This window comes from Rattus norvegicus, chromosome 3 (assembly GCF_036323735.1).
Source record: "Rattus norvegicus strain BN/NHsdMcwi chromosome 3, GRCr8, whole genome shotgun sequence".
NCBI lineage: Eukaryota > Metazoa > Chordata > Mammalia > Rodentia > Muridae > Rattus > Rattus norvegicus.
Window position 1 is genome coordinate 27,449,668 of NC_086021.1, and position 20,074 is coordinate 27,469,741.

General features: G+C 41.3%; 1 protein-coding gene across 3 annotated transcripts in view; it reads right to left on the reverse strand.

Moving 5' to 3' along the window:
* The window catches only part of Il36b (interleukin 36, beta), a 98,365-nt gene that overhangs the window by 26,688 nt on the left and 51,603 nt on the right, over positions 1-20,074 (reverse strand). The window lies entirely within an intron of this gene.

Below are 20,074 nucleotides of genomic sequence, written 5' to 3' on the forward strand. Positions count from 1 at the left end.
GGACCAGCAAGGTGGCCAAGACAGAAGAGGTAACTCCTCTGCTTGTCCTAGAACCTTCAGTTCTAAGGATATCTAAGCTCCTTGAGCAACGGGCAGCACCATTTCTACCACAGACCTCTCAGAGATACTGAAGATGCAGACTGCAGGACACAGACCTCAGTTACCAGACTGTTTCTGCACACCCTGTTCACACTGCCTGCCTATGAGTTAGTTTCATAGTGCATCCCAATTTCGGGACACTGTACCCATCCCCCACCACCTACAGAAATCACTCACTTTTCAATGTCACCTCCTATAGGAAGTATTTGGAAAGATGAGAGACATGGTCATTTGTGATGATGGCACTCGGTAATTATCTGCTGTAAAAAGTTGGCTTAGGGACTCTGGCACATACCTGACCTTAAGGTCGGAACTGCACCAATATGATTTTAAGCACTTAGCATAATGCTTCACAAATTTTTAGAACATGGTTTGTACAGAATGTGAAAACTCACAATTCTGGGGCACCCTTTCCCTTGCCTCGACCCACATAAACCCTTGCAAAAGAGCGGTTTGAATTCCACCTCATTCTCCCTTCTTTGTAGGGTGACAGAATTTAAAAATACTTTAGTCTGGGTAAGATCACACTTCCAAATCCAGCATGAAAGAAGAAATAGAAGCACATTTATTTTCTTGCTGTTGCTGTTCTTGGTGTTGTCGTTGTTGTTGTGCTATTGTTGTTGCTACTGCTACTGCTGCTGTTGTAATAGTCACAGTAAAGGGAGACATTATTGCTTGAGAGAATCTAGCATCATGGCTCTTTGAGTAAAAACTACCACTACTGTTTCTGTAATTTTGGTAGCAGCCACTGGCCTGGGCCTATATTTTCAGAGAGGAAATGCCCACATCAGATGGGATCTTGTCAATTGCAGACATTGAAGATCAGAAACTCTTAATGATCAGGTCATGAGGAAAGAAATAAAGGAGCTGACAGCCTTTTTTCCTGAAAAAGCAAAATACAACTCATGCAGGCAGGAGAATACATTTGCTTTTCATAATTATATATAATTATAACTGAGTATGAATTATCTAGAGAATATTTTATCAGAATTTTCTCCCATATTTTTATCTTAACCATAAAAATAATGAACTCCGCTGTGCCCAGGGTCCCAAGAGAAGGTGGGGCAGGCCCTTCTGGTTGCTGCCCTCATGGAGAGCTGAAGCCCGGCTCTGAGGAGCGACTTCAGACCCAAGACCAGAGTTAAGACCAACTTTTCTGCTCCAAGTGACCTGCCTGGTGGACTCAGGACACACAAAGGTAAAATTCCTCTGCGACTTCCAGTTTCTAGCTGGGGCCCGATCCTCACTGATCCTGGCCCACAGCTCCCTGTTCCCAAACCCCGTGGGAGAGAGAGCTCATCGCCCTGACAGGTGGGCACTCCTGAGACTGAAGAGCAGGAGAGACCGCCAATACTGCCCACCCCTGCCCACATCCCTGACCCAAGAGGAAACTGTATAGGGCCTCTGGGAACAGGAAGATAGGGGCACTCAAGCTGCAGGAACGACACTGCCTGGATCTGAAGGGACCTGGTCAAACAGCTCCCTGCACCCAAATGATGTGGGAGGGAGAGCTAGACCCTCAGAGGGGCAGACAAACATGGGAAGCCAGAGGAGACTACTCTCTGCCCACATTTCTGATGCAAGAGGAAAACGCCTAGCGCCATCTGGGCCCCCTGTGCACAGGGTCCCAAGAGAAGGCAAGGCAGGCCCTTATAGTTGCTGCCCTAATGGAGAGCTGAAACACAGCCCCCAAGGTGTGACTTCAGGCCCAAAGCAAGAGGTAAGACCAACTTTTCTGCTCCAACTGACCTGCCTGGTGGAATCAGGACACACGCCCACAGGAACATCTGAAGACCAGTAGACAGGAACGACTACATGCCTAAAAGCAGAACACTCTGTTCCCATAACTGGCTGAAAGAAAACAGGAAAATAGGTCTACAGCACTCGTGACACACAGGCATATAGGATGGTCTAACCAGTGTCAAAAATAGCAGAACAAAGTAACACGAGAGACAACGTGATGGCAAGAGGCAAGGGCAAGAACCCAAGCAACAAAAACCAAGACTACATGGCATCATTGGAGCCCAATTCTCCCACCAAAGAAACACTGAATATCCAAACACAGCAGAAAAGCAAGATCTAGATTTTAAATCACAATTGATCATGATGACAGAGGACTTCAAGAAAGACATAAAAAACTCCCTTAGAGAAATGCAGGAAAACACAAATAAACAAGGAGAAGCCTATAGAGAAGAAACACAAAAATCCCTGAAAGAATTACAGGAAAACACAATCAAACAGGTGAAGGAATTAAAAATGGAAATAGAAGTAATAAAGAAAACACGAAGGGAGACAACCCTGGATATAGAAAACCAAAGGAAGAGACAAGGAGTTGTAGATACAAGCATCACCAACAGAATGCAAGAGATAGAAGAGAGAATCTCAGGAGCAAGAAGATTCCATAGAAATCATCCACACAACTGTCGAAGATAATGGAAAATGGAAAAAGCTACTGGCCCAAAACATACAGGAAATTCAGGACACAATGAGAAGGTCAAACCTGAGGATAATAGATATAGAAGAGAGTGAAGACTCCCAGCTCAAAGGACCAGTAAATATCTTCAAAAAAAATCATACAAGAAAACTTCCCTAACCTAAAGAAAGAGATGCCCATAAGCATACAAGAAGCCTACAGAACTCCAAATAGATTGGACCAGAAAAGAAACTCCTCCAGTCACATATTAGTCAAAACACCAAATGCACAAAATAAAGAAAGAATATTAAAAACAGTAAAGAAAAAAGGTCAAGTAACATATAAAGGCAGACCTATCAGAATTACACCAGACTTCTCACCAGAGAATATGAAAGCCAGAAGATCCTGGACAGATGTCATACAGACCCTAAGAGAACACAAATGTCAGCCCAGGTTACTGTACCAGCAAACCTCAATTAACACACATGGAGAAACGAAGATATTCCCTGACAAAACCAAATTTACACAAGATCTTTCTACAAATCCAGCCCTATGAAGGATAATAAATGGTAAAGACCAACATAAGGAGGCAAGCTACACCCTAAAAAAAGCAAGAAACTAATCATATTACAACAAAACAAAGAGAAGACAAGCACACAAACATAATCTCACATCCAAATCCGAATTTAACAGGAAACAACAAGCACTATTCCTTAATATCTCTCAACATCAATGGACTCAATTCCCCAATAAAAAGACACAGATTAACAAACTGGATATGCAATGAGGACCCAACATTTTGCTGCCTACAGGAAACACCTCAGAGACAAAGATAGATACTACTTCAGAGTAAAAGGCTGGAAAACAACTTTCCAAGAAAATGGTCGGAAGAAGCAAGCTGGAGTAACCATTCTAATATCGAATAAAATCAATTTTCAACCAAAAGTCATCAAAAAAGATAAGGAAGAACACTTCATATTCATCAAAGGAAAAATCCACCAAGATGAACTCTCAATCCTAAATATCTATGCTCCAAATACAAGGACACCTACATACATAAAAGAAACCTTACTAAAGCTCAAAGCACACATTGCACCTCACACAATAATAGTAGGAAATTTCAGCATCCCACTCTCATCAATGGACAGATCATGGAAACAGAAATTAAACAGAGACATAGACAGACTAGAGAAGTCATGAACCAAATGTATTTAACAGATATTTATAGAATATTCTATCCTAAAACAAAAGGATATACCTTCTCACCACCTCATGGTACTTTCTCCAAAATTTACCATATGATTGGTCTTAAAACAGGCTTCAACAGATACAGAAAGATAGAAATAATCCTATGTGTCCTACCAGTCCACCACAGGCTAAAGCTGGTCTTCAATAACAATAAGGAAAGAATGTCCACATATACATGGAAGTTGAACAATGCTCTACTCGATGAAAACCTGGTCAAGGAAGAAATAAAGAAAGAAATTAAAGACTTCTTAGAATTTAATGAAAATGAAGGTACAACATACCCAAACTTATGGGACACAATGAAAGCTGTTCTAAGAGGAAAACTCATAGCTCTGAGTACCTGCAGAAATAAACAGGAGAGAGCAGCTTGACAGCACACCTAAAAGCTCTAGAACAAAAAGAAGCAAAGACACCTAGGAGGAGTATAAGACAGGAAATAATCAAACTCAGAGCTGAAATCAACCAAGTAGAAACAAAAAGGACTATACAAAGAATGAACAGAACCAAAAGCTGGTTCTTTGAGAAAATCAACAAGATAGATAAACCCTTAGCCAGACTAATGAGAGGACACAGAGAGTATGTCCAAATTAATAGAATCAGAAATGAAAAGGGAGCCTTAACAACAAATCAGAGGAAACTCAAAAAATTGTCAGATCCTACTACAAAAGCCTATATTCAACAAAACTTGAAAATCTGGAGGAAATGGACAATTTCCAAGACAGATATCAGGTACCGAAGTTAAATCAGGAACAGAACAGATAAACCATTTAAACAACCCCATAACTCCTAAAGAAATAGAATCAGTCATTAAAACTCTCCCAACCAAAAAGAGCCCAGGTCCAGATGGGTTCAGTGCAGAATTCTATCAGACCTTCATAGAAGACCTCATACCAATACTATCCAAACATTTTCCGACTAAATTGAAACAGATGGAGCGCTACCGAATTCCTTCTATGAAGCCACAATTACTCTTATACCTAAACACACAAAGACCCAACAAAGAAAGAGAACTTCAGACTAATGTCCCTTATGAATATTGACACAAAGATACTCAATAAAATTCTTGCAAACTGAATCCAAGAACACATCAAAACAATCATCTATCATGATCAAGTAGGCTTCATCCCAGGCATGCAGGGATGGTTTAATATATGGAAAACCATCAATGTAATCCACTATATAAACAAACTGAGAGATTAAAAACCACACGATCATTTCATTAGATGCTGAGAAAGCATTTGACAAAATTCAACACCCCTTCATGATAAAAGTCCTGGAAAGAATAGGAATTCAAGGCCCATACCTAAACATAGTAAAAGCCATATACAGCAAACCAGTTGCTAACATTAAACTAAATGGAGAGAAACTTGAAGCAACCCCACTAAAATCAGGGACTAGACAAGGCTGCCCACTCTCTCCCTACTTATTCAATATAGTTCTTGAAGTTCTAGCCAGAGCAATCAGACAACAAAAGGAGGTCAAGGGGATACAGATCGGAAAAGAAGAAGTCAAAATATCACTATTTGCAAATGATATGATAGTATATTTAAGTGATCCCAAAAGTTCCACCAGAGAACTACTAAAGCTGATAAACAACTTCAGCAAAGTGGCTGGGTATAAATTTAACTCAAATAAATCAGTAGCCTTCCTCTACACAAAAGAGCAACAAGCCGAGAAAGAAATTAGGGAAACGACACCCTTCATAATAGACCCAAATAATATAAAGTACCTTGGTGTGACTTTAACCAAGCAAGTAAAAGATTTGTACAATAAGAACTTCAAGACACTGAAGAAAAAAATTGAAGAAGACCTCAGAAGATGGAAAGATCTCCCATGCTCATGGATTGGCAGGATTAATATAGCAAAAATGGCCATTTTACCAAAAGCGACCTACAGATTCAATGCAATCCCCATCGAAATGCCAATCCAATTCTTCAGAGAGTTAGACAGAACAATTTGCAAATTCATCTGGAATAACAAAAAAACCAGGATGGCTAAAACTATCCTCAACAACAAAAGGACTTCCAGGGAATCACTATCCCTTAACTAAAGCACTATTACAGAGCAATAGTGATAAAAACCATATGGTATTGGTACAGAGACAGGCAGATAGACCAGTGAAATAGAATTGAAGACCCAGAAATGAACCCACACACCTATGGTCACTTCATTTTTGACAAAGGAGTGAAAACCATCCAATGGAAAATGGTGCTGGTTTAACTGGAGGTCAACATGTAGAAGAATGCAGATCGATCCATGCTTATCACCATGTACAAAGCTTAAGTCCAAGTGGATCAAGGACCTCCACATCAAACCAGATACACTCAAACTAATAGAAGAGAAAGTGGGGAAGAATCTCAAACACATGGGCACTGGAGAAAACTTCCTGAACAAAACACCAATGGCTTATGCTCTCAGATCAAGAATCAACAAATGGGATCTCATAAAACTGCAAAGCTTCTGTAAGGCAAAGGACACTGTGGTTAGGACAAAATGGCAACCAACAGATTGGGAAAAGATCTTTACCAATCCTATAACTGATAGAGGGCTCGTATCCAAAATATACAATGAGGTTGGGGATTTAGCTCAGTGGTAGAGCGCTTGCCTAGGAAGCGCAAGGCCCTGGGTTCGGTCCCCAGCTCCGGAAAAAAAAAAAAGATCCAAAAACAAACAAACAAACAAAATATACAATGAACTCATTAAGTTAGACCGCAGGGAGACAAATAACCCTATTAAAAAATGGTGTTCAGAGCTAAACAAAGAATTCACAGCTGAGGATTGGCAAATGGCTAAGAAGCACCTAAAGAAATGTTCAACATCTTTAGTCATAAGGGAAATGCAAATCAAAACAACCCTGAGATTTCACCTCACACCAGTGAGAATGGCTAAGATCAAAAATTCAGGTGATGCCCGGAAACGGCGGCGCAGATCTTCCTGGTTGCTGCCGCCGCAGAGAGCTCATGGGCAGCACCCCGCGAGCAAACTTGAGCCTTGGGACCACAGGTAAAATCAACTTTTCTGCTGCAAGAGACCTGCCTGGTGAACTCGGGACACACAGAGGCAGAATTCCTCTAGGACCGGGCACTTCCTGGGTTTACCGGGAGTCCCACACCCGCGGATCCCAGCCCGCAGCAGCTCCCTACTCCCAGACCCCGTGGGAGAGAGACCTCACCGCCTGGTCAGGTGGGCACTCCTGAGGCTGCAGAGCGGAAGAGACCACCAACACTGCCCACCCCTGCCCACATCCCTGGCCCAAGAGGAAACTGTATAAGGCCTCTGGGTTCCCGTGGGGGAGGGACCAGGAGCGGCAGGACCCCTGCGCCTGAGACATTGCCGGAACCTGAAGGAACAGACGGGATAAACAGTTCTCTGCACCCAAATCCCGTGGAAGGGAGAGCTAAACCTTCAGAGAGGCAGACACGCCTGGGAAACCAGAAGAGACTGCACTCTGCACACATTACTGATTCCAGAGGAAAACACCAAACGCCATCTGGAACCCTGGTGCACTGAAGCTCCCGGAAACGGCAGCGCAGATCTTCCTGGTTGCTGCCGCCACACAGAGCTCGTGGGCAGCACCCTGCGATCAAACTTGAGCCTCGGGACCACAGGTAAGACCAACTTTTCTGCTGCAAGTGACCTGCCTGGTGAACTCAAGACACAGGCCCACAGGAACAGCTGAAGACCTGTAGAGAGGAAAAACTACACGCCCGAAAGCAGAACACTCTGTCCCCATAACATGCGGAAAGAAAACAGGAAAACAGGTCTACAGCACTCCTGACACACAGGCTTATAGGACAGTCTAGCCACTGTCAGAAATAGCAGAACAAAGTAACACTAGAGATAATCTGATGGCGAGAGGCAAGCGGAGAAACCCAAGCAACAGAAACCAAGACTACATTGCACCATCGGAGCCCAATTCTCCCATCAAAACGAACATGGAATATCCAAACACACCAGAAAAGCAAGATCTAGTTTCAAAATCATATTTGATCATGATGCTGGAGGACTTCAAGAAAGACCTGAAGAACTCCCTTAGAGAAACACAGGAAAACATTAATAAACAAGTAGAAGCCTACAAAGAGGAATCGCAAAAATACCTGAAAGAATTCCAGGAAAACATAAATAAACAAGTAGAAGCCCACAGAGAGGAGACACAAAAATCCCTGAAAGAATTCCAGGAAAACACAATCAAACAGTTGAAGGAATTAAAAATGGAAATAGAAGCAATCAAGAAAGAACACATGAGGTTGGGGATTTAGCTCAGTGGTAGAGCGCTTGCCTAGGAAGCGCAAGGCCCTGGGTTCGGTCCCCAGCTCCGAAAAAAAAGAACCAAAAAAAAAAAAACTAGTTAAAATAGTTTTAAAAAAAAGGGGGGGGGGGGTTGGGGATTTAGCTCAGTGGTAGAGCGCTTGCCTAGCAAGCGCAAGGCCCTGTGTTCAGTCCCCAGCTCTGAAAAAAAAAAAAAAAAGAAAAAAGAAAAAAAAAGAAAGAACACATGGAAACAACCCTGGATATAGAAAACCAAAAGAAGAGACAAGGAGCTGTAGATACAAGCTTCACCAACAGAATACAAGAGATGGAAGAGAGAATCTCAGGAGCAGAAGATTCCATAGAAATCATTGACTCAACTGTCAAAGATAATGTAAAGCGGAAAAAGCTACTGGTCCAAAACGTACAGGAAATCCAGGACTCAATGAGAAGATCAAACCTAAGGATAATAGGTATAGAAGAGAGTGAAGACTCCCAGCTCAAAGGACCAGTAAATATCTTCAACAAAATCATAGAAGAAAACTTCCCTAACCTAAAAAAAGAGATACCCATAGGCATACAAGAAGCCCACAGAACTCCAAATAGATTGGACCAGAAAAGAAACACCTCCCATCACATAATAGTCAAAACACCAAACGCACAAAATAAAGAAAGAATATTAAAGGCAGTAAGGGAAAAAGGTCAAGTAACATATAAAGGCAGACCTATCAGAATCACACCAGACTTTTCGCCAGAAACTATGAAGGCCAGAAGATCCTGGACTGATGTCATACAGACCCTAAGAGAACACAAATGCCAGCCCAGGTTACTGTATCCTGCAAAACTCTCAATTAACATAGATGGAGAAACCAAGATATTCCATGACAAAACCAAATTTACACAATATCTTTCTACAAATCCAGCACTACAAAGGATAATAAATGGTAAAGCCCAACATAAGGAGGCAAGCTATACCCTAGAAGAAGCAAGAAACTAATCGTCTTGGCAACAAAACAAAGAGAAGAAAAGCACACAAACATAACCTCACATCCAAATATGAATATAACAGGAAGCAATAATCACTATTCCTTAATATCTCTCAACATCAATGGCCTCAACTCTCCAATAAAAAGACATAGATTAACAAACTGGATATGCAACGAGGACCCTGCATTCTGCTGCCTACAGGAAACACACCTCAGAGACAAAGACAGACACTACCACAGAGTGAAAGGCTGGAAAACAACTTTCCAAGCAAATGGTCGGAAGAAGCAAGCTGGAGTAGCCATTCTAATATCAAATAAAATCAATTTTCAACTAAAAGTCATCAAAAAAGATAAGGAAGGACACTTCATATTCATCAAAGGAAAAATCCACCAAGATGAACTCTCAATCCTAAATATCTATGCCCCAAATACAAGGGCACCTACATACGTAAAAGAAACCTTACTAAAGCTCAAAATACACATTGCACCTCACACAATAATCGTAGGAGATTTCAACACCCCACTCTCATCAATGGACAGATCATGGAAACAGAAATTAAACAGTGATGTCGACAGACTAAGAGAAGTCATGAGCCGAATGGACTTAACAGATATTTATAGAACATTCTATCCTAAAACAAAAGGATATACCTTCTTCTCAGCTCCTCATGGTACTTTCTCCAAAATTGACCATATAATTGGTCAAAAAACGGGGCTCAACAGGTACAGAAAGATAGAAATAATCCCATGCGTGCTATCAGACCACCACGGCCTAAAACTGGTCTTCAATAACAATAAGGGAAGAATGCCCACATATACGTGGAAATTGAACAATGCTCTACTCAATGATAACCTGGTCAAGGAAGAAATAAAGAAAGAAATTAAAAACTTTTTAGAATTTAATGAAAATGAAGATACAACATACCCAAACTTATGGGACACAATGAAAGCTGTGCTAAGAGGAAAACTCATAGCACTGAGTGCCTGCAGAAAGAAACAGGAAAGAGCATATGTCAGCAGCTTGACAGCACACCTAAAAGCTCTAGAACAAAAAGAAGCAAATACCCAGGAGGAGTAGAAGGCAGGAAATAATCAAACTCAGAGCTGAAATCAACCAAGTAGAAACAAAAAGGACCATAGAAAGAATCAACAGAACCAAAAGTTGGTTCTTTGAGAAAATCAACAAGATAGATAAACCCTTAGCCAGACTAACGAGAGGACACAGAGAGTGTGTCCAAATTAACAAAATCAGAAATGAAAAGGAAGTCATAACTACAGATTCAGAGGAATTCAAAAAATCATCAGGGGGTTGGGGATTTAGCTCAGTGGTAGAGCACTTGCCTAGCAAGCGCAAGGCCCTGGGTTCGGTCCCCAGCTCCGGAAAAAAAAAAATCATCAGATCTTACTATAAAAGCCTATATTCAACAAAACTTGAAAATCTACAGGAATTGGACAATTTCCTAGACAGATACCAGGTACCGAAGTTAAATCAGGAACAGATAAACCATTTAAACAACCCCATAACTCCTAAGGAAATAGAAGCAGTCATTAAAGGTCTCCCAACGAAAAAGAGCCCAGGTCCAGACGGGTTTAGTGCAGAATTCTATCAGACCTTCATAGAAGACCTCATACCAATATTATCCAAATTATTCCACAAAATTGAAACAGATGAAGCACTACCAAATTCCTTCTATGAAGCCACAATTACTCTTATACCTAAACCACACAAAGACCCAACAAAGCAAGAGAACTTCAGACCAATTTCCCTTATGAATATCGACGCAAAAATACTCAATAAAATTCTGGCGAACCGAATCCAAGAGCACATCAAAACAATCATCCACCATGATCAAGTAGGCTTCATCCCAGGCATGCAGGGATGGTTTAATATATGGAAAACCATCAATGTAATCCACTATATAAACAAACTGAAAGAACAAAACCACATGATCATTTCATTAGATGCTGAGAAAGCATTTGACAAAATTCAACACCCCTTCATGATAAAAGTCCTGGAAAGAATAGGAATTCAAGGCCCATACCTAAACATAGTAAAAGCCATATACAGCAAACCAGTTGCTAACATTAAACTAAATGGAGAGAAACTTGAAGCAACCCCACTAAAATCAGGGACTAGACAAGGCTGCCCACTCTCTCCCTACTTATTCAATATAGTTCTTGAAGTTCTAGCCAGAGCAATCAGACAACAAAAGGAGGTCAAGGGGATACAGATCGGAAAAGAAGAAGTCAAAATATCACTATTTGCAAATGATATGATAGTATATTTAAGTGATCCCAAAAGTTCCACCAGAGAACTACTAAAGCTGATAAACAACTTCAGCAAAGTGGCTGGGTATAAATTTAACTCAAATAAATCAGTAGCCTTCCTCTACACAAAAGAGCAACAAGCCGAGAAAGAAATTAGGGAAACGACACCCTTCATAATAGACCCAAATAATATAAAGTACCTCGGTGTGACTTTAACCAAGCAAGTAAAAGATTTGTACAATAAGAACTTCAAGACACTGAAGAAAGAAATTGAAGAAGACCTCAGAAGATGGAAAGATCTCCCATGCTCATGGATTGGCAGGATTAATATAGCAAAAATGGCCATTTTACCAAAAGCGATCTACAGATTCAATTCAATCCCCCTCAAAATACCAATCCAATTCTTCAAAGAGTTAGACAGAACAATTTGCAAATTCATCTGGAATAACAAAAAACCCAGGATAGCTAAAACTATCCTCAACAATAAAAGGACTTCAGGGGGAATCACTATCCCTGAACTCAAGCAGCATTACAGAGCAATAGTGATAAAAACTGCATGGTATTGGTACAGAGACAGACAGATAGACCAATGGAATAGAATTGAAGACCCAGAAATGAACCCACACACCTATGGTCACTTGATTTTTGACAAAGGAGTCAAAACCATCCAATGGAAAAAAGATAGCATTTTCAGCAAATGGTGCTGGTTCAACTGGAGGTCAACATGTAGAAAAATGCAGATCAATCCATGCTTATCACCCTGTACAAAGCTTAAGTCCAAGTGGATCAAGAACCTCCACATCAAACCAGACACACTCAAACTAATAGAAGAAAAACTAGGGAAGCATCTGGAACACATGGGCACTGGAAAAAATTTCCTGAACAAAACACCAATGGCTTATGCTCTAAGATCAAGAATCCACAAATGGGATCTCATAAAACTGCAAAGCTTCTGTAAGGCAAAGGACACTGTGGTTAGGACAAAATGGCAACCAACAGATTGGGAAAAGATCTTTACCAATCCTACAATAGATAGAGGCCTTATATCCAAAATATACAAAGAACTCAAGAAGTTAGACCGCAGGGAGACAAATAACCCTATTAAAAATGGTGTTCAGAGCTAAACAAAGAATTCACAGCTGAGGAATGCCGAGTGGCTGAGAAACACCTAAAGAAATGTTCACCATCTTTAGTCATAAGGGAAATGCAAATCAAAACAACCCTGAGATTTCACCTCACACCAGTGAGAATGGCTAAGATCAAAAACTCAGGGGACAGCAAATGCTGGCGAGGATGCGGAGAAAGAGGAACACTCCTCCATTGTTGGTGGGGTTGCAGACTGGTACAACCATTCTGGAAATCAGTCTGGAGGTTCCTCAGAAAATTGGACATTGAACTGCCTGAGGATCCAGCTATACCTCTCTTGGGCATATACCCAAAAGATGCCCCAACATATAAAAAAGACACGTGCTCCACTATGTTCATCGCAGCCTTATTTATAATAGCCAGAAGCTGCAAAGAACCAAGATGCCCTTCAACAGAGGAATGGATACAGAAAATGTGGTACATCTACACAATGGAATATTACTCAGCTATCAAAAACAATGACTTTATGAAATTCGTAGGTAAATGGTTGGAACTGGAAAATATCATCCTGAGTGAGCTAACCCAATTACAGAAAGACATACATGGTATGCACTCATTGATAAGTGGCTATTAGCCCAAATGCTTGAATTACCCTAGATGCCTAGAACAAATGAAACTCAAGACAGATGATCAAAATGTGAATGCTTCACTCCTTCTTTAAAAGGGGAACAAGAATACCCTTGGGAGGGAATAGGGAGGCAAAGATTAAAACAGAGACTGAAGGAACACCCATTCAGAGCCTGCCCCACATGTGGCCCATACATATACAGCACCCAATTAGACAAGATGGATGAAGCAAAGAAGTGCAGACCGACAGGAGCCGGATGTAGATTGCTCCTGAGAGACACAGCCAGAATACAGCAAATACAGAGGCGAATGCCAGCAGCAAACCACTGAACTGAGAATAGGACCCCCGTTGAAGGAATCAGAGAAAGAACTGGAAGAGCTTGAAGGGGCTCAAGACCCCATATGTACAACAATGCCAAGCTACCAGAGCTTCCAGGGACTAAGCAACTACCTAAAGACTATACATGGACTGACCCTGGACTCTGACCTCATGGGTAGCAATGAATATCCTAGTAAGAGCACCAGTGGAAGGGGAAGCCCTGGGTCCTGCTAAGACTGAACCCCCAGTGAACTAAACTGTTGAGGAGAAGGCGGCAATGGGGGGAGGGTAGGGAGGGGAACACCCATAAGGAAGGGGAGGGGGGAGGGAAAGGGAATAACACTCGAAATGTATATAAGAAATACTCAAGTTGGGGGCTGGAGAGATGGCTCAGTGGTTAAGAGCACCGACTGCTCTTCCCAAGGTCCTGAGTTCAAATCCCAGCAACCACATGGTGGCTCACAACCATCTGTAATGAGATCTGATGCCCTTGTCTGGTGTGTCTAAAGGCAGCTACAGTGTACTCATATATAATAAATAAATAAAATATTTAAAAAAAAAGAAATACTCAAGTTAATAAAAAAAAAATTCAGGTGACAGCAAATGCTGGCAAGGATGTGGAGAAAGAGGAACACTCCTCCATTGTTGGTGGAATTGGTACAACCATTCTGGAAACCAGTTTGGGGATTGCTCAGAAAATTGGACATTGAACTACCTGAGGACCCAGCTATACCTCTCTTGGGCATATACCCAAAAGATGCCCCAACATATAACAAAGACACGCGCTTCACTATGTTCATAACAGCCTTATTTATAATAGGCAGAAGCTATAAAGAACCCAGATGCCCTTCAACAGAGGAATGGATACAGAAAATGTGGTACATCTACACAGTGGAATATTACTCAGCTATCAAAAACAATGACTTTATGAAATTCATAGGCAAATGGATGGACCTGGAAAATATCATCTGAGTGAGGTAACCCAATCACAGAAAAACATACATGGTATGCACTCATTGATAAGTGGCTATTAGCCCAAATGCTCTAATTACCCTAGATGCACAGAACACATAAAACTCAAGAAGGATGACCAAAATGTGAATGCTTCATTCCTTCTTTAAAAGGGGAACAAGAATACCCTTGGGAGGGAATAGGGAGGCAAAGTTTAGAACAGAGACTGAAGGAACGCCTATTCAGAGCCTGCCGCACATGTGGCCCATACATATACAGCCACTAAACTAGATAAGATGGATGAAGCAAAGAAGTGCAGGCTCACAGGAACCGGATGTAGACCTCTCGTGAAAGACACAGCCAGAGTAAGGCAAAGACATAGGCAAATGCCAGCAGCAAACCACTGAACTGAGAACGGGACCCGCATTGAAGGATTCAGAGAAATAACTAAAAGAGCCTAAAGGGGCTTGAGAACAACAATGCCAACCAACAGAGCTTCCAAGGACTAAGCCACTACCCAAAGACTATACATGGACTGACCCTGGACTCCAACTGCATAGGTAGCAATGAATAACCTAGTAAGAGCACCAGTGGAAGGGGAAGCCCTTGGTCCTGCCAAGACTGAACCCCCAGTGAACATGATTGTCGAGGGGACGGCCGTAATGGGGGGAGGATGGAGAGGGAAACACCCATATAGAAGGGGAGTGGGAGGAGTTAGGGGGATGTTGGCCTGGAAACCGGGAAAGGGAATAACACTCGAAATGTAAATAAGAAATACCCAAGTTAATAAAGATGGAGGAAAAAATAATGAACTCCATTTTTGCTTCTCCCTGATCTTGGAGTGTTGGGGAAAATCCTGTCCAACTACCTTTGAGAATGCCATACCATAGATTTGGCCACTTGGAGAGAAAGTCTGATGACATGTCTAAAGGTTTACTCTGAGGCTGTTGTATCTCACATGCCCTTGGCTTACAGCTGAATATGGCCTTTTAAATTGCCTTTTGTTTGTGGCCTGGCTCCCCAGCTAAACTATAATGTTCTTAGCAACAGAGGTGGCACTCTACGTGTCTTTGATGCAGCAGTATAAATGCTTGTGATACTTTACTGATTACTTTCAATAGAGAGATGCAACCTTGTGAAGAACAATGAAGGATAAAACCAGAAAACGGTTTACCCAAGTCTGGCTCTGAATTCATTTCCGGTTGGGTAGGGAGTCTTTCTGTTTCGTTTATTCACTTTACATCCCAATCCATGTCCTCCCTCCTGGCTCCTCCACCACCACAGTCCTTCCCCCATCCCCTTCTCCTCTGAGAGAATGGAGATCCCTCCTGGATATTCCCCCATCCTGACACATCAAGCCTCTGCAGGGCTAGGTGTTTTTCCCACTGAGGTCAGACAAGACAGCCAAGTTAGGAGAACAGATGCCACAGATAGACAACAGTTTTAGAAATAGCCCATGCTCCAGCGTTCAGGACCCACATGAACACCAAGCTACATATCTGCTACATATGTGAAGGAAGGTCTAGGTTCAGCTGTGTGTGCTCTTTGGTTGGTGGTTCAGACTCTGAGAGCCACAAGGGTCCAGGTTAATTGACTCTGTTGACCTTCCTGTGGAGTTCCTATCCCCTTCCAGCCCACAATCCTTCCCCCAACTCTTCCATAGAACATGAGGAGTCTTTAAAAATATGAAGTATTCTATCTCCCCAGGACAACACATGAAAATGAAAGATTGTGAAATATAATTCAAGGAAAAATAAAAATTTAACAAGGAATAAGAATTTTGTTTCTCTGAAAATGCTTGTGTGGAAAACATAAAATGGATTCTACTAGAATGAAATTGGAATGTAATAAAAACCTATCAAAGTTCTGAAATAACTTTCATTACCTTACACAAAACAAATATCTCGGTATACATGTTGTTGGCACATTCTGTTGTTAGTTTAAAACCACAACAATAACAACAAAATAGCAAAAATGGGTCTCAGCCCCATCCATCTCTTCTCATTTCTTACTCTGTGGTTGTCTGGGTCTTAAACTGACACCCCCACTAATTCCTCATTAAGTCCTTTGCTGAAATTTGCAAATGTCCCAGAAAGGAGAACTGCAATAAGGCAGTTTAATCTCCAGAGAACATTCTGTCCAATTCTTTATCCCTAGTGATAGATGAGTAAAAAATATAAAATGGATAGACCAATGGATTGATGTATAGATATGTGAAGGAATATGTAAATGGTTAGGTGGGTAGATAACTTACTCAACAAATGAGTGGATAGATGAGAAAGTAGATGGACAGATAGACAGAGGCATGTAATGTCAACTGGAGAACTGAGTCTCTTGACCCTGTACTGTCCACCGTCTCATATTCCCTAATAGTCCAGGGCCCATGGCTCCTGTGCTGTTCCCATTCAAATCTAAGGCTGATAGTTCTACAGCTGAGCTTCCTTAGATAGTCTGTCTCAGTAAATTTGTGTCAACTAGATCTGAAAAGCAGAGAGTTCCTTCTGATCTTCCCAAACAGAGCCAAGCTCATGATTAAGTCAGTCCCTGCTTCATTGTGGTTCTCTGGATGCATCTAGCTTCCATCAGCAGTAATCTTTCTAATTTTGGTCCTTCTGACCTCTCCAGGTCCAGGTCTTAGGGAGCATCAAAGATGCTTGACCCCAGCATTGTTTATGTAGTTCCAAAACCACTAATAACACAGTCAATGACAGTAGCTACATAGACAGGAGGTCAGTGTCTGGCCTCTGTCAGGGCTTTATGGGTGACTCTCTCCCCTTCCCACAAATACTCATTAATCTCCCCACCTCCTTATTATTTGTGCTGTGTTGAAGATATTATGAAATCTCTGGGCTCTTCTTCCCTGACCTAGAGCCAATTACAGATTTCTATTGGCTTGACACACCCTGACCAGACATTATAAAAACAGTGCTGATGCCCTGAAGAAAACAGTTGGAGACTTCAGGCATCAGAATCCAGGCACCAGGATCTACAGGTCAGTGGTGACAGTCTCTCTGTATGTCTCTTCAACACACACACAGACACACAGACACACAGACACACCACAAACCATACACACATACAGCACACATATATATACACAACACACACACACACACACACACACACACACACACACACACACACACCACTTTTCTGTCAATGTCTCCAAACTGTTTAGGCTGTAGGGAACAAGAAATGCCTTTTAGAGAATGTGGGTGGTGTGATGTTCTATAAGTCTAGGAACACTTGGTAGAATTTAATGAAAGGTATAGAGTAGATCAAAGCAAGGGTGTTACATTTTTGGAACCACAGAGTTTTGAAAGTCATCTCAAAAGAAATCATCTAGGCCAGTGATATTCAAACAATGTTTTGTTTGTAACATATGGAAGCTCCATGGAGACATTCTATAACTCACATCAATAAACAGTAGGAATGCCACCAAGGTACTAGTGTCTCTGTCACCCCAACATTTGTCATACATCCAAATGGTTTCTTTGAAAAACATCTCCTTGTGAAACTTAAAATAACCTTGAAAAAATAATAATTTTGTCCAACCTCTCATTTCAATTTGACCCAGGGACCAAAAAACACAAACAACAACAAAAATCAACAACAAAAAATGAATGGGTAGCTCACTTACTTCTAGAATCCAGTCTTTTAGTCAAGGCCTGATCCATGCATATCTGTGTTCTGACCTTAAGGTGCTGTGTCTGTCAATTGTGTAGTTAGATTAAGGTTCAGATGAGCTATATCATGCTTCCAGACTTCAGGACCATCACTTTTACAAGGCGAACAATTTGTCTTAATGCACACTAATAAACAATATAGCAAAGCTTAAAAAGAGCTCAGAGTAGTGTTCAAAAGTGAAGAGGAGAATTTTGTTAGGATAGTAAAGGGGAGAATCAAATTTTGGGTCATGGAATCATACATAGCTTGACCTAGAAAGAACCTTGGCAATCACATAATCTAATGCACAAACCCGAGGATTGGCCGTGAAAGGACATGACCCTGTTTTTTAAGCTCCCATTCTCAGCTGTTATGTAATTGAACGGACAAGACACTGAACCTGATTGTAGTGAAGCCATCTCCAGTGATCTTAATAGGAGTGACATGAGTGGTTGGTGATGAAGAGAGGTGGATTTTGAGCAGAAATACCAAAAGCAATTCTGAGTGCCCTTGGAGAGGATTAGAAAGGAGTTCTTGAGAGAGAAATGAGATGCTATTGCACAAGCAAACTAGGGCCAGATGGTGTCAAAATAGGTGGCCACTGTGGATTTTAGAACCACAAGGAATGTGGTCAAAGATGTTCTTAAAAATTGAATTCCAAATGCTTTACATAGTTGGGTTTGATTGAAGGTACAGCAAGCAGGAGGGCTAGAGTGTTCACAATAGTGAGTGAAAACAAACACAAGGTTGGACTTTAAAGGAATTATCTCTGAAAAGAAGGAAGGTATATTTTCAGTGCTGGTAAGAAGAATAATATGAAAGGGAGAGGAGTAGACCTGAGAAAGAGAAGTGAACTGGGAATGAGCAGATAGATACTGAACTCACCCTTACACACACTTGATGTGCATGATGAGGACATGACATGTGAATATAGGGGTGTGCTATAGACTTCGAAGCCCAGCCTGTGTCTGGGAAGCATTATGTCACATTTCTCATCACAGCTGTAGAAGATAGTCCATAGCATATAAAAAAAGAAGTTCTTAGGATGTTCTTTTGTGACTCTCAGCCTTATGGATGACCTAAGAAAAAAGACTACAATGTGACCATGACATACAAAGGGAAATGTGAAAATAACCAATCAGTGTCAAACATCCTAAGAAGGTAGTGAGAAATCCTTTTTTAAATGTCTTTGGTTTTGGTTCTGTAAAGGTTGATGTTGTTCTTGGGGAAGCAGGCAAGAAAATAAGGAGACTGGTGAACAATCATGGCACTGTCTGTTTGTGACACTTGGTCCAGGACAAGAAAGTTAGAGAAGTCTGGGCCAGCTAGAGTCCATGGCCATGGATTAATTAGAGAAAGAAAAGGGGGACATGGGCCCAAACTAACCAAATTCTTATTTTGGGAATTAACAAGGAAGGGGAAACTTCCAGAATCAAATATGAAGACCACTGGAAAGGGCAATGAGCGATTACGGACAGTTGACCCGACATCAGTTCCCACGCCTGGCTCATTGCTTGCATCCCTTCTAGCAGAAGTGAACAAGGAAGGATAGGGAGAAAACACAGAGTGATTCAGAAGTGAGGGCATGCTTTGGAGCCTATGATTTTAACCAAATGCTTCATATTTTTAAAGAATAACACTTACATTACAAAATAAATTTATACAGGAAAATATTAAGAACTATCACCAACCATTGACGATCCTGTCAGCCACAAATGAGTGCTGTAACAAGCACAAGCATTCCTTGTCTCTGTGTGTGTCTCTACACAGCTATGAAGTTAATTGGGATTATAATGTGCACAGTATTTATAGCCTGCAGTTTTCATGTCATGTATTTAAAATGTTTGTCCCACAAATGTCATCTTTAAGGAGCACATACTTATCTCCTGAATTTATCATTCCCCTTCAGCCAATTGCCTATTATTGGACATTGAGAGCATTTCCAACATTTCAACCTTGTAGAAATAATGAATTGAACTACTTTACAACTAAGCATTTGGGTGATCGACTACCTCTTCCTGGAACAGGGCAATAACACATGCAAGCACAGGATAGCTAGGATGCTGCTGTCTGATTCCTAGCCCTGGCATTCAGGCAGAACCTCACTCTCCTCCATGCCCTGTTATCCTTCACTCTCAAGTCTTTTGCCCAGTGACTTTCTAA